Source organism: Pseudophryne corroboree, unplaced genomic scaffold (assembly GCF_028390025.1).
Source record: "Pseudophryne corroboree isolate aPseCor3 unplaced genomic scaffold, aPseCor3.hap2 scaffold_648, whole genome shotgun sequence".
Taxonomy (NCBI): Eukaryota; Metazoa; Chordata; class Amphibia; order Anura; family Myobatrachidae; genus Pseudophryne; species Pseudophryne corroboree.
In genome coordinates this window covers 235276-248965 of record NW_026970237.1, presented here as the reverse complement: position 1 = coordinate 248965, position 13690 = coordinate 235276, and the positions used below count along the sequence as shown (strand labels likewise).

The 13690-nt window shown below is 48.2% G+C and overlaps 16 non-coding genes and 3 pseudogenes across 16 annotated transcripts; all 19 read left to right on the top strand.

Annotated features, from left to right (window-relative positions):
- The first annotated feature begins 588 nt into the window (after window positions 1–588).
- On the top strand, window positions 589–752 carry LOC135036530 (U1 spliceosomal RNA). The gene has a single exon (XR_010231247.1). It is a non-coding gene; the product is annotated as a U1 spliceosomal RNA (small nuclear RNA).
- Window positions 753–904: 152 nt separating this feature from the next.
- Window positions 905–1067, top strand: LOC135036501 (U1 spliceosomal RNA). Its single transcript, XR_010231223.1, has one exon. It is a non-coding gene; the product is annotated as a U1 spliceosomal RNA (small nuclear RNA).
- Window positions 1068–1738: 671 nt separating this feature from the next.
- Window positions 1739–1902, top strand: LOC135036552 (U1 spliceosomal RNA). The gene has a single exon (XR_010231269.1). It is a non-coding gene; the product is annotated as a U1 spliceosomal RNA (small nuclear RNA).
- Window positions 1903–2055: 153 nt separating this feature from the next.
- Window positions 2056–2218, top strand: LOC135036465 (U1 spliceosomal RNA). Its single transcript, XR_010231206.1, has one exon. It is a non-coding gene; the product is annotated as a U1 spliceosomal RNA (small nuclear RNA).
- A 670-nt stretch (window positions 2219–2888) lies between these two features.
- LOC135036562 (U1 spliceosomal RNA) lies at window positions 2889–3052 on the top strand. The gene has a single exon (XR_010231279.1). It is a non-coding gene; the product is annotated as a U1 spliceosomal RNA (small nuclear RNA).
- Window positions 3053–3204: 152 nt separating this feature from the next.
- LOC135036543 (U1 spliceosomal RNA) lies at window positions 3205–3368 on the top strand. The gene has a single exon (XR_010231260.1). It is a non-coding gene; the product is annotated as a U1 spliceosomal RNA (small nuclear RNA).
- A 152-nt stretch (window positions 3369–3520) lies between these two features.
- On the top strand, window positions 3521–3655 carry LOC135036506 (U1 spliceosomal RNA; annotated as a pseudogene).
- Window positions 3656–4357: 702 nt separating this feature from the next.
- LOC135036532 (U1 spliceosomal RNA) lies at window positions 4358–4521 on the top strand. Its single transcript, XR_010231249.1, has one exon. It is a non-coding gene; the product is annotated as a U1 spliceosomal RNA (small nuclear RNA).
- Window positions 4522–4673: 152 nt separating this feature from the next.
- On the top strand, window positions 4674–4836 carry LOC135036499 (U1 spliceosomal RNA). The gene has a single exon (XR_010231222.1). It is a non-coding gene; the product is annotated as a U1 spliceosomal RNA (small nuclear RNA).
- Window positions 4837–5507: 671 nt separating this feature from the next.
- LOC135036550 (U1 spliceosomal RNA) lies at window positions 5508–5671 on the top strand. Its single transcript, XR_010231267.1, has one exon. It is a non-coding gene; the product is annotated as a U1 spliceosomal RNA (small nuclear RNA).
- Window positions 5672–5823: 152 nt separating this feature from the next.
- Window positions 5824–5965, top strand: LOC135036498 (U1 spliceosomal RNA; annotated as a pseudogene).
- Window positions 5966–6660: 695 nt separating this feature from the next.
- Window positions 6661–6825, top strand: LOC135036519 (U1 spliceosomal RNA). The gene has a single exon (XR_010231237.1). It is a non-coding gene; the product is annotated as a U1 spliceosomal RNA (small nuclear RNA).
- Window positions 6826–6977: 152 nt separating this feature from the next.
- On the top strand, window positions 6978–7140 carry LOC135036462 (U1 spliceosomal RNA). Its single transcript, XR_010231204.1, has one exon. It is a non-coding gene; the product is annotated as a U1 spliceosomal RNA (small nuclear RNA).
- Window positions 7141–7811: 671 nt separating this feature from the next.
- On the top strand, window positions 7812–7975 carry LOC135036524 (U1 spliceosomal RNA). The gene has a single exon (XR_010231242.1). It is a non-coding gene; the product is annotated as a U1 spliceosomal RNA (small nuclear RNA).
- A 152-nt stretch (window positions 7976–8127) lies between these two features.
- LOC135036467 (U1 spliceosomal RNA) lies at window positions 8128–8290 on the top strand. Its single transcript, XR_010231208.1, has one exon. It is a non-coding gene; the product is annotated as a U1 spliceosomal RNA (small nuclear RNA).
- A 670-nt stretch (window positions 8291–8960) lies between these two features.
- Window positions 8961–9124, top strand: LOC135036553 (U1 spliceosomal RNA). The gene has a single exon (XR_010231270.1). It is a non-coding gene; the product is annotated as a U1 spliceosomal RNA (small nuclear RNA).
- A 152-nt stretch (window positions 9125–9276) lies between these two features.
- Window positions 9277–9418, top strand: LOC135036486 (U1 spliceosomal RNA; annotated as a pseudogene).
- Window positions 9419–10091: 673 nt separating this feature from the next.
- LOC135036527 (U1 spliceosomal RNA) lies at window positions 10092–10255 on the top strand. Its single transcript, XR_010231245.1, has one exon. It is a non-coding gene; the product is annotated as a U1 spliceosomal RNA (small nuclear RNA).
- A 152-nt stretch (window positions 10256–10407) lies between these two features.
- On the top strand, window positions 10408–10570 carry LOC135036468 (U1 spliceosomal RNA). The gene has a single exon (XR_010231209.1). It is a non-coding gene; the product is annotated as a U1 spliceosomal RNA (small nuclear RNA).
- The last annotated feature ends 3120 nt before the right edge of the window (window positions 10571–13690 follow it).

Here is a 13690-nt window from a genome sequence, read left to right as displayed (position 1 = left end):
CTTGCGCACTATCCTGACTTCTCCCGTCTGCTTAATTTGTGCCTTCCAATGCACAATGCGAACTACAGGTAGTGCTGCAGGTCCCACACCCTTTTATTTGCCTTACAGAGCAGCTCTGGAGCTGTTACAGTGCCCAGCTGCTGCAAGAACTCAGCTTGAATGCTTCGGGGCTGGGGCATAGCCAACATGAGCCCCACACCGAAGGAGGGTGGGGGTGTTTAATGCGAACTAGGGGTCATTCAAGCGCCGAAAAAGGCTGCCATGCCCTGCACGCCCCTTTTCTCTTTTCATATGCAGACGAGGGTTGAAGCCAACTTTGACCCACTGCTTGGATGACATCACCATATGCAAATCCATCTGCTGCAGGCCTTCCCCCAGGAATGCTTGCACTAGTTGTTGCATTTGGTTTGTTGTTTGGGGGTGCTTCAGTATTAGGTAGCCTTCTGCCCTCCCATGTTCATCTGAAAATATGTGTTCTCCCTGCAGTTGTTGTCCCCAGATGAGTTCCCTTGTGCTGCCTCAGTTGAATCTCCTTTACTTGACAGAGATGTGCCTGAGCAGCGGCCCTCCCCAGCCCTATACCAAATCATACTTATTTTGCATAGGAGATACCATGGTCATGAAGACTGTTCTCCCAGGGTGAGGTTCATTCATTGCATTCTGGGTATGCTGACCCCTGTGATTTCCCCAAATGTGGGAAACTCGACTGCATTATTTGTGGTAGTGGGGGACTGTGTTTTTGCTTTCCTCTGGTCAGCTCTGGTAAAAGTCAGATTTCTTTGTCTCAGATTTTCCTCTAGCCTTGTTCTTCTTTCGAGAGTTCCCTTGTGCTGCCTCAGTTGGGTCTCCTTCACTTGACAGGGGGGTGCCCGAGCAGCGACCCTCCCCAGCTCTAGCCCAACTCCTACTTACCTGCCAGGTGATATACTATGATCATGAAGGTGCTTCTCCAAGGGCAAGGCTCACCCATTGCACTCTGGGTGTGCTGCTCCTGTGATTTCTCCAAATGTGGGAAACTTGACTGCATAATTTGTGTTTCCCCTGGTCGGCTCTCGTATAATTCAGATCTCTTTGTCTCAGGTCTCTCTCCAGCCTAGTTTGCTGTCTGTTTCCACTTCTCTTTTCTTGAGCCGCTCCCTTCTATGCCCTTGCGCACTATCCTGACTTCTCCCGTCTGCTTAATTTGTGCCTTCCAACGCACAATGCGAACTACAGGTAGTGTTGCAGGGCCCACGCCCTTTTACTTGCCTTACAGAGCAGCTCTGGAGCTGTTACAGTGCCCAGCTGCTGCAAGAAATCAGCTTGAATGCTTCAGGGGCTGGGGCATAGCCAACATGAGCCCCACACCGAAGGAGGGTGGAGGTGTTTAATGCGAACTAGGGGTCATCCAAGCGCCGAAAAAGGCTGCCATGCCCTGCACGCCCCTTTTCTCTTTTCATATGCAGACGAGGGTTGAAGCCAACTTTGACCCACTGCTTTGATGACATCACCATATGCAAATCCATCTGCTGCAGGCCTTCCCCCAGGAATGCTTGCAATAGTTGTTGCATTTGGTTTGTTGTTTGGGGGTGCTTCAGTATTAGGTAGCCTTCTGCCCTCCCATGTTCATCTGAAAATATGTGTTCTCCCTGCAGTTGTTGTCCCCAGATGAGAGTTCCCTTGTGCTGCCTCAGTTGAATCTCCTTTACTTGACAGAGATGTGCCTGAGCAGCGGCCCTCCCCAGCCCTATCCCAAATCATACTTATTTTGCGTTGGAGATAACATGGTCATGAAAATTGTTCTCCCAGGGTGAGGTTCATTCATTGCATTCTGGGTATGCTGACCCCTGTGATTTCCCCAAATGTGGGAAACTCGACTGCATTATTTGTGGTAGTGGGGGACTGTGTTTGTTCTTTCCTCTGGTCAGCTCTGGTAAAAGTCAGATTTGTTTTGTCTCAGATCTTCCTCTAGCCTTGTTCTTCTTTCGAGAGTTCCCTTGTGCTGCCTCAGTTGGATCTCCTTCACTTGACAGGGGGGTGCCCGAGCAGCGACCCTCCCCAGCTCTAGCCCAACTCCTACTTACCTGCCAGGTGAGATACTATGATCAGGAAGGTGCTTCTCCCAGGGCAAGGCTCACCCATTGCACTCTGGGTGTGCTGCTCCTGTGATTTCCCCAAATGTGGGAAACTTGACTGCATAATTTGTGTTTTCCCTGGTCGGCTCTCGTATAATTCAGATCTCTTTGTCTCAGGTCTCTCTCCAGCCTACTTTGCTGTCTGTTTCCACTTCTCTTTTCTTGAGCCGCTCCCTTCTATGCCCTTGCGCACTATCCTGACTTCTCCCGTCTGCTTACTTTGTGCCTTCCAATGCACAATGCGAACTACAGGTAGTGCTGCAGGTCCCATACCCTTTTATTTGCCTTACAGAGCAGCTCTGGAGCTGTTACAGTGCCCAGCTGCTGCAAGAACTCAGCTTGAATGCTTCGGGGCTGGGGCATAGCCAACATGAGCCCCACACCAAAGGAGGGTGGAGGTGTTTAATGCGAACTAGGGGTCATCCAAGCGCCGAAAAAGGCTGCCATGCCCTGCACGCCCCTTTTCTCTTTTCATATGCAGACGAGGGTTGAAGCCAACTTTGACCCACTGCTTGGATGACATCACCATATGCAAATCCATCTGCTGCAGGCCTTCCCCCAGGAATGCTTGCACTAGTTGTTGCATTTGGTTTGTTGTTTGGGGGTGCTTCAGTATTAGGTAGCCTTCTGCCCTCCCATGTTCATCTGAAAATATGTGTTCTCCCTGCAGTTGTTGTCCCCAGATGAGAGTTCCCTTGTGCTGCCTCAGTTGAATCTCCTTTACTTGACAGAGATGTGCCTGAGCAGCGGCCCTCCCCAGCCCTATCCCAAATCATACTTATTTTGCATAGGAGATACCATGGTCATGAAGATTGTTCTCCCAGGGTGAGGTTCATTCATTGCATTCTGGGTATGCTGACCCGTATGATTTCCTCAAATGTGGGAAACTCGACTGCATTGTTTGTGGTAGTGGGGGACTGTGTTTGTTCTTTCCTCTGGTCAGCTCTGGTAAAAGTCAGATTTATTTGTCTCAGATCTTCCTCTAGCCTTGTTCTTCTTTCGAGAGATTCCTTGTGCTGCCTCAGTTGGATCTCCTTCACTTGACAGGGGGGTGCCCGAGCAGCGACTCTCCCCAGCCCTATCCCAAATCATACTTATTTTGCATAGGAGATACCATGGTCATGAAGATTGTTCTCCCAGGGTGAGGTTCATTCATTGCATTCTGAGTATGCTGACCCGTATGATTTCCCCAAATGTGGGAAACTCGACTGCATTATTTGTGGTAGTGGGGGACTGTGTTTGTTCTTTCCTCTGGTCAGCTCTGGTAAAAGTCAGATTTCTTTGTCTCAGATTTTCCTCTAGCCTTGTTCTTCTTTCGAGAGTTCCCTTGTGCTGCCTCAGTTGGGTCTCCTTCACTTGACAGGGGGGTGCCCGAGCAGCGACCCTCCCCAGCTCTAGCCCAACTCCTACTTACCTGCCAGGTGAGATACTATGATCATGAAGTTGCTTCTCCCAGGGCAAGGATCACCCATTGCACTCTGGGTGTGCTGCCCCAGTGATTTCCCCAAATGTGGGAAACTTGACTGCATAATTTGTATTTCCCCTGGTCGGCTCTCATATAATTCAGATCTCTTTGTCTCAGGTCTCTCTCCAGCCTAGTTTGCTGTCTGTTTCCACTTCTTTTTTCTTGAGCCCCTCCCTTCTATACCCTTGTGCACTATCCTGACTTCTCCTCCCGTCTGCTTACTTTGTGCCTTACAATTCACAATGCAAACTACAGGTAGTGCTGCAGGGCCCACACCCTTTTACTTGCCTTACAGAGCAGCTCTGGAGCTGTTACAGTGCCCAGCTGCTGCAAGAAATCAGCTTGAATGCTTCAGGGGCTGGGGCATGGCCAACATGAGCCCCACACCGAAGGAGGGTGGGGGTGTTTAATGCGAACTAGGGGTCATCCAAGCGCCGCAAAAGGCCGCCATGCCCTGCATACTCCTTTTCTCTTTTCATATGCAGATGAGGGTTCCAGCCAACTTTGGCCCACTGCTTGGATGACATCACCGTATGCAAATCCGTCTTCTGCAGACCTTCCCCCAGGAATGCTTGCACTAGTTGTTGCATTTGGTTTGTTGTTTGGGGGTGCTTCAGTATTAGGTAGCCTTCTGCCCTCCCATGTTCATCTGAAAATATGTGTTCTCCCTGCAGTTGTTGTCCCCAGATGAGAGTTCCTTTGTGCTGCCTCAGTTGAATCTCCTTTACTTGACAGAGATGTGCCTGAGCAGCGGCCCTCCCCAGCCCTATCCCAAATCATACTTATTTTGCATAGGAGATACCATGGTCATGAAGATTGTTCTCCCAGGGTGAGGTTCATTCATTGCATTCTGGGTATGCTGACCCCAGTGATTTCCCCAAATGTGGGAAACTTGACTGCATTATTTATGGTAGTGGGGGACTGTGTTTGTGCTTTCCTCTGGTCAGCTCTGGTAAAAGTCAGATTTCTTTGTCTCAGACCTTCCTCTAGCCTTGTTCTTCTTTCGAGAGTTCCCTTGTGCTGCCTCAGTTGGATCTCCTTCACTTGACAGGGGGGTGCCCGAGCAGCGACCCTCCCCAGCTCTAGCCCAACTCCTACTTACCTGCCAGGTGAGATACTATGATCAGGAAGGTGCTTCTACCAGGGCAAGGCTCACCCATTGCACTCTGGGTTTGCTGTTCCTGTGATTTCCCCAAATGTGGGAAACTTGACTGCATAATTTGTGTTTCCCCTGGTCGGCTCTCGTATAATTCAGATCTTTTTGTCTCAGGTCTCTCTCCAGCCTAGTTTGCTGTCTGTTTCCACTTCTCTTTTCTTGAGCCGCTCCCTTCTATGCCCTTGCGCACTATCCTGACTTCTCATGTCTGCTTAATTTGTGCCTTCCAACGCACAATGCGAATTACAGGTAGTGCTGCAGGGCCCACACCCTTTTACTTGCCTTACAGAGCAGCTCTGGAGCTGTTACAGTGCCCAGCTGCTGCAAGAAATCAGCTTGAATGCTTCAGGGGCTGGGGCATAGCCAACATGAGCCCCACACCGAAGGAGGGTGGAGGTGTTTAATGCGAACTAGGGGTCATCCAAGCCCCGAAAAAGGCTGCCATGCCCTGCACGCCCCTTTTCTCTTTTCATATGCAGACGAGGGTTGAAGCCAACTTTGACCCACTGCTTGGATGACATCACCATATGCAAATCCATCTACTGCAGGCCTTCCCCCAGGAATGCTTGCACTAGTTGTTGCCTTTGGTTTGTTGTTTGGGGGTGCTTCAGTATTAGGTAGTCTTCTGCCCTCCCATGTTCATCTGAAAATATGTGTTCTCCCTGCAGTTGTTGTCCCCAGATGAGAGTTCCCTTGTGCTGCCTCAGTTGAATCTCCTTTACTTGACAGAGATGTGCCTGAGCAGCGGCCCTCCCCAGCCCTATCCCAAATCATACTTATTTTGCATAGGAGATACCATGGTCATGAAGATTGTTCTCCCAGGGTGAGGTTCATTCATTGCATTCTGGGTATGCTGACCCGTATGATTTCCCCAAATGTGGGAAACTCGACTGCATTATTTGTGGTAGTGGGGGACTGTGTTTGTTCTTTCCTCTGGTCAGCTCTGGTAAAAGTCAGATTTATTTGTCTCAGATCTTCCTCTAGCCTTGTTCTTCTTTCGAGAGATTCCTTGTGCTGCCTCAGTTGGATCTCCTTCACTTGACAGGGGGGTGCCCGAGCAGCGACCCTCCCCAGCTGTAGCCCAACTCCTACTTACCTGCCAGGTGAGATACTATGATCATGAAGTTGCTTCTCCCAGGGCAAGGATCACCCATTGCACTCTGGGTGTGCTACCCCAGTGATTTCCCCAAATGTGGGAAACTTGACTGCATAATTTGTGTTTCCCCTGGTCGGCTCTCATATAATTCAGATCTCTTTGTCTCAGGTCTCTCTCCAGCCTAGTTTGCTGTCTGTTTCCACTTCTTTTTTCTTGAGCCCCTCCCTTCTATACCCTTGTGCACTATCCTGACTTCTCCTCCCGTCTGCTTACTTTGTGCCTTACAATTCACAATGCAAACTACAGGTAGTGCTGCAGTGCCCACACCCTTTTACTTGCCTTACAGAGCAGCTCTGGAGCTGTTACAGTGCCCAGCTGCTGCAAGAAATCAGCTTGAATGCTTCAGGGGCTGGGGCATGGCCAACATGAGCCCCACACCGAAGGAGGGTGGGGGTGTTTAATGCAAACTAGGGGTCATCCAAGCGCCGCAAAAGGCCGCCATGTCCTGCATACTCCTTTTCTCTTTTCATATGCAGATGAGGGTTCCAGCCAACTTTGGCCCACTGCTTGGATGACATCACCGTATGCAAATCCGTCTTCTGCAGACCTTCCCCCTGGAATGCTTGTACTAGTTGTTGCATTTGGTTTGTTGTTTGGGGGTGCTTCAGTATTAGGCAGCCTTCTGCCTTCCCATGTTCATCTGAAAATATGTGTTCTCCCTGCAGTTGTTGTCCCCAGATGAGAGTTCCCTTGTGCTGCCTCAGTTGAATCTCCTTTACTTGACAGAGATGTGCCTGAGCAGCGGCCCTCCCCAGCCCTATCCCAAATCATACTTATTTTGCATAGGAGATACCATGGTCATGAAGATTGTTCTCCCAGGGTGAGGTTCATTCATTGCATTCTGGGTATGCTTACCCCTGAGATTTCCCCAAATGTGGGGAAACTCGACTGCATTATTTGTGGTAGTGGGGGACTGTGTTTGTGCTTTCCTCTGGTCAGCTCTGGTAAAAGTCAGATTTCTTTGTCTCAGATTTTCCTCTAGCCTTGTTCTTCTTTCGAGAGTTCTCTTGTGCTGCCTCAGTTGGATCTCCTTCACTTGACAGGGGGGTGCCCGAGCAGCGACCCTCCCCAGCTCTAGCCCAACTCCTACTTACCTGCCAGGTGAGATACTATGATCATGAAGGTGCTTCTCCCAGGGCAAGGCTCACCCATTGCACTCTGGGTGTGCTGCTCCTGCGATTTCCCCAAATGTGGGAAACTTGACTGCATAATTTGTGTTTCCCCTGGTCGGCTCTCGTATAATTCAGATCTTTTTGTCTCAGGTCTCTCTCCAGCCTAGTTTGCTGTCTGTTTCCACTTCTCTTTTCTTGAGCCGCTCCCTTCTATGCCCTTGCGCACTATCCTGACTTCTCCCGTCTGCTTACTTTGTGCCTTCCAACGCACAATGCGAACTACAGGTAGTGCTGCAGGTCCCACACCCTTTTATTTGCCTTACAGAGCAGCTCTGGAGCTTTTACAGTGCCCAGCTGCTGCAAGGAATCAGCTTGAATGCTTCAGGGGCTGGGGCATAGCCAACATGAGCCCCACACCGAAGGAGGGTGGAGGTGTTTAATGCGAACTAGGGGTCATCCAAGCGCCGAAAAAGGCTGCCATGCCCTGCACGCCCCTTTTCTCTTTTCATATGCAGATGAGGGTTGAAGCCAACTTTGACCCACTGCTTGGATGACATCACCATATGCAAATCCATCTGCTGCAGGCCTTCCCCCAGGAATGCTTGCACTAGTTGTTGCATTTGGTTTGTTGTTTGGGGGTGCTTCAGTATTAGGTAGCCTTCTGCCCTCCCATGTTCATCTGAAAATATGTGTTCTCCCTGCAGTTGTTGTCCCCAGATGAGAGTTCACTTGTGCTGCCTCAGTTGAATCTCCTTTACTTGACAGAGATGTGCCTGAGCAGCGGCCCTCCCCAGCCCTATCCCAAATCATACTTATTTTGCATAGAAGATACCATGGTCATGAAGATTGTTCTCCCAGGGTGAGGTTCATTCATTGCATTCTGGGTATGCTGACCCCTGTGATTTCCCCAAATGTGGGAAACTCGACTGCATTATTTGTGGTAGTGGGGGACTGTGTTTGTGCTTTCCTCTGGTCAGCTCTGGTAAAAGTCAGATTTCTTTGTCTCAGATCTTCCTCTAGCCTTGTTCTTCTTTCGAGAGTTCCCTTGTGCTGCCTCAGTTGGATCTCCTTCACTTGACATGGGGGTGCCCGAGCAGCGACCCTCCCCAGCTCTAGCCCAACTCCTACTTACCTGCCAGGTGAGATACTATGATCAGGAAGGTGCTTCTCCCAGGGCAAGGCTCACCCATTGCACTCTGGGTGTGCTGCTCCTGTGATTTCCCCAAATGTGGGACACTTGACTGCATAATTTGTGTTTCCTCTGGTCGGCTCTCGTATAATTCAGATCTCTTTGTCTCAGGTCTCTCTCCAGCCTAGTTTGCTGTCTGTTTACACTTCTCTTTTCTTGAGCCGCTCCCTTCTATGCCCTTGCGCACTATCCTGACTTCTCCCGTCTGCTAACTTTGTGCCTTCCAATGCACAATGCAAACTACAGGTAGTGCTGCAGGTCCCGCACCCTTTTATTTGCCTTACAGAGCAGCTCTGGAGCTGTTACAGTGCCCAGCTGCTGCAAGAAATCAGCTTGAATACTTTAGGGGATGGTGCATAGCCAACATGAGACCCACACCGAAGGAGGGTGGAGATGTTTAATGCGAACTAGGGGTCATCCAAGTGCTGCAAAAGGCTGCCATGCCCTGCACGCCCCTTTTCTCTTTTCATATGCAGACGAGGGTTGAAGCCAACTTTGACCCACTGCTTGGATGACATCACCATATGCAAATCCATCTGCTGCAGCCTTCCCCCAGGAATGCTAGCACTAGTTGTTGCATTTGGTTTGTTGTTTGGGGGTGCTTCAGTATTAGGCAGCCTTCTGCCCTCCCATGTTCATCTGAAAATATGTGTTCTCTCTGCAGTTGTTGTCCCCAGATGAGAGTTCCCTTGTGCTGCCTCAGTTGAATCTCCTTTACTTGACAGAGATGTGCCTGAGCAGCGGCCCTCCCCAGTCCTATCCCAAATCATACTTATTTTGCATAGCCGATACCATGGTCATGAAGATTGTTCTCCCAGGGTGAGGTTCATTCATTGCATTCTGGGTATGCTGACCCCTGTGATTTCCCCAAATGTGGCAAACTCGACTGCATTATTTGTGGTAGTGGGGGACTGTGTTTGTGCTTTCCTCTGGTCAGCTCTGGTAAAAGTCAGATTTCTTTGTCTCAGATTTTCCTCTAGCCTTGTTCTTCTTTCGAGAGTTCCCTTGTGCTGCCTCAGTTGGATCTCCTTCACTTGACAGGGGGGTGCCCGAGCAGCGACCCTCCCCAGCTCTAGCTCAACTCCTACTTACCTGTCAGGTGAGATACTATGATCATGAAGTTGCTTCTCCCAGGGCAAGGATCACCCATTGCACTCTGGGTGTGCTGCCCCTGTGATTTCCCCAAATGTGGGAAACTTGACTGCATAATTTGTGTTTCCCCTGGTCAGCTCTCATATAATTCAGATCTCTTTGTCTCAGGTCTCTCTCCAGCCTAGTTTGCTGTCTGTTTCCACTTCTTTTTTCCTTGTGCACTATCCTGACTTCTCCTCCTATCTGCTTACTTAGTGCCTTACAATGCACAATGCAAACTACAGGTAGTGCTGCAGGGCCCACACCCTTTTACTTGCCTTACAGAGCAGCTCTGGAGCTGTTACAGTGCCCAGCTGCTGCAAGAAATCAGCTTGAATGCTTCAGGGGCTGGGGCATGGCCAACATGAGCCCCACACCGAAGGAGGGTGGGGGTGTTTAATGCAAACTAGGGGTCATCCAAGCGCCGCAGAAGGCCGCCATGCCCTGCATACCCCTTTTCTCTTTTCATATGCAGTTGAGGGTTCCAGCCAACTTTGGCACACTGCTTGGATGACATCACCGTATGCAAATCCGTCTTCTGCAGACCTTCCCCCAGGAATGCTTGTACTAGTTGTTGCATTTGGTTTGTTGTTTAGTGGTGCTTCAGTATTAGTCAGCCTTCTGCCCTCCCATGTTCATCTGAAAATATGTGTTCTCCCTGCAGTTGTTGTCCCCAGATGAGAGTTCCCTTGTGCTGCCTCAGTTGAATCTCCTTTACTTGACAGAGATGTGCCTGAGCAGCGGCCCTCCCCAGCCCTATCCCAAATCATACTTATTTTGCATAGGAGATACCATGGTCATGAAGATTGTTCTCCCAGGGTGAGGTTCATTCATTGCATTCTGGGTATGCTGACCCCTGTGATTTCCCCAAATGTGGGTAACTTGACTGCATTATTTGTGGTAGTGGGGGACTGTGTTTGTGCTTTCCTCTGGTCAGCTCTGGTAAAAGTCAGATTTCTTTGTCTCAGATCTTCCTCTAGCCTTGTTCTTCTTTCGAGAGTTTCCTTGTGCTGCCTCAGTTGGATCTCCTTCACTTGACAGGGGGGTGCCTGAGCAGCGACCCTCCCCAGCTCTAGCCCAACTCCTACTTACCTGCCAGGTGAGATACTTTGATCATGAAGGTGCTTCTCCCAGGGCAAGGCTCACCCATTGCACTCTGGGTGTGCTGCTCCTGCGATTTCCCCAAATGTGGGAAACTTGACTGCATAATTTGTGTTTCCCCTGGTCGGCTCTCGTATAATTCAGATCTCTTTGTCTCAGGTCTCTCTCCAGCCTAGTTTGCTGTCTGTTTCCACTTCTCTATTCTTGAGCCGCTCCCTTCTATGCCCTTGCGCACTATCCTGACTTCTCCTGTCTGCTTACGTCCTTACGTCCTAGAGGATGCTGGGGACTCCGTAAGGACCATGGGGATAGACGGGCTCCGCAGCCCTTAACTCCAGAACATTTATGTGGAGACAACTTTCCTGACTTGACCATCTTCCTTGGACGTTTTCCCCCTGTGTGACTGCTCCCCACCTCGAAAGGGTTGCATCCGTGGTCCCTAGAATCCAGTCCTGGATCCCGAACCATCGCCCCTCTAGGAGGTGAGAACTGTGCAGCCACCAATGGAGTGATATTCTGGTCTTGGAAGACAGGATTATCCTCCGGTGCATGTGTAGGTGGGATCCGGACCACTTGTCCAACAGGTCCCACTGGAACACTCTGGCATGGAACCTGCCAAACTGAATGGCCTCGTAGGCCAAAACCATCTTCCCCAGCAACCGAATGCATTGATGGATTAACACTCTTGCTGGTTTCAGAATTTGTTTGACCAGACTCTGGATCTCCATAGCCTTTCCACTGGAGGAAAACCTCTTCTGTGTCCAGTATCACTCCCAAAAACAACAACCGCGTCATTGGGACCAACTGCGATTTTGGCAAGTTTAGGAGCCAACCATGTTGTTGAAGAACTGTCAGGGAGAGTGCAATGTTTTGCACCAACTGGTCCCTGGATCTCGCCTTTATCAGGAGAACATCCAAGTACGGGATAATTGTGACTCCTTGCTTGCGAAGGAGAACCATCATTTCCGCCATCACCCTGGTGAAAATCCTCGGAGCCGTGGACAGACCAAATGGCAACATCTGAAATTAGTAATGACAATCCTGAATTGCAAACCTCAGGTAGCTTGATGCAGTGGCTAAATGGGAACATGTAAGTAGGCATCCTTTAAGTTTACCAAAACCATGAAATCTCCTTCCTCCGGACTGGAGATCACTACCATGAGAGATTCCATCTTGAAATTGAATTTCTTTAGGTAGAAATTAAGGGATTTCAGATTTCAGATTGGTCTGACTGAGCCGTCCGGCTTCGGGACCACGAAGAGGCTTGAATAAAAACCTTCTCCCTGCTGACTAAGGCTGATTTGAACAATCGGTGAGGGGGAACGTCTTGAAACCCCAGTTTGTACCCTTGGGACACTATTTATAAAACCCACGAGTCCAGGTCCGAATGAATCCAGAACTGACTGAAGAGTTTTAGACGTGCCCCCACTGGTGCGGGCTCCTGCAAGAAAGCCCTAGCGTCATGCAGTGGATTTGGCAGAAGCAGAGGACAATCTCTGCTCCTGCAATCTTGAAGAGGCTACAGACCTCTTCCCTCTTCTCCTTCCTCTACCTGCAAAGAAAGGGGAATCTTAACTTCTTGCATATCTATTGGGCCGAAATGACTGCATCAGATAATGATGCGTCTTTATCCGTTGAGAGGGAACATAGTGCAAGAAGGTTGACTTACCTGCGGGAGCTGCCGAGATCAAATTAACTAGGCCGTCGCCAAACAAGGCTTCACCTTCATAGGGAAGAGACTCCCTTTCTTCTTGGAGTCAGCATCAGCATTTCCTTGGTGAATCCAGATATACAGGGAATGGGGGGAAGGGGATGTGTTCTGCACCAGCTATTAAATTCTAAATATTTGTAAGAAGAGGCCCCAATAAATGTCCATCAGTTATATTAAATATTAATTGTAGGACGTTCGGGGGTGCTACCAGAGACAAGTAATGTTATGCAGGAAAGGAGAAGAGAAAAGAATGTCTCTTTTGCTGGCGCACAAATGATGATTTAAAAATTAACTTTTAATAAATTCGTTAAAATTGTCTAAACACGAAATAAAGTACAATAAGTTTGTATAATGTAATTACCATATATAATAAATGGAAATACATTTATTAATATCAAGGTTCGCTACCTGTGTTGTGTCTTTATTATTGATCCAAATTGACTATATCAATTAGTCTGATACTGAATTACTGGACACTATGTAATATTAGTTGAATGTATATTAGTAATTCACTTGACAAATGTCAGAACCTGGCAATAGTTCTACATATAATACACTTACAGAACTCTTTCCACAATATTTTCCCTTTATTCCAGATCAAATGGTATAATCCCCCACAGTAATTATTCCTGTTATAGTATAGTACAGTATGGTTGCTGGGGACGTCTTTAATGAAAAGAGAGGGAACATCTAATGTGTCTCCTTATGGGTAAAATACTTGCAAGCTAAGTGCTATGAATAGCATCAGCATGTAGATAAATGCTGAGTGTTAGGTGAGTAATGCAGATAAATAGGGATATCTAATAATTCTATAGAATAGTGGGTGAATTATTAGATATCCCTATTTATCTGCACCTCTAAGCACACTATTTGACTGTCCACACCCTGCTGTGCCTATTACCCATCTCCTCCACCACCCTCAACACTGACCCACACATCATTCACCCACAAAGATACAATAAAGGTAGTTTGGATAAATTAGCTAAATGAAATGGATTTAACCAATTTATCTAAATGACCATTTTTGGATGTTTTCCAGTGTTTGGGAGCAAATGGTCAATTGTCATTTGCTGCCACATATTAGCATAATTTTGTTTCAACTAGAAAAAAAAATTGGACAGATAATCTAAGTGTGGATCCAGTTTAATGCTGATTTCAGAGCCAACTATAGACTTGATTGAGGTACTGTGTCCCCGGTACCAAATACCAATTAAAATAATATTGTGAGGTGTTAGGTGTTCAAAAAAGACTGAAAATGAGTGGAAATTATGGTTATTGAGGTTAATAATACTATGGGATCAAAATGACCCCCAAATTCTATGATTTAAGCTGTTTTTTAGGGTTTTTTGAAAAAAACACCCGAATCCAAAACACACCCGAATCCGACAAAAAAATTTCGGTGAGGTTTTGCCAAAACGCGTCCAAACCCAAAACACGGCCGCGGAACCGAACCCAAAACCAAAACCCGAAAAATTTCCGGTGCACATCACTACTTAATTAGAACTTCGGTCAATGTAAATTAACCATTGGACTCAATATGGTTATCCTTAAAACC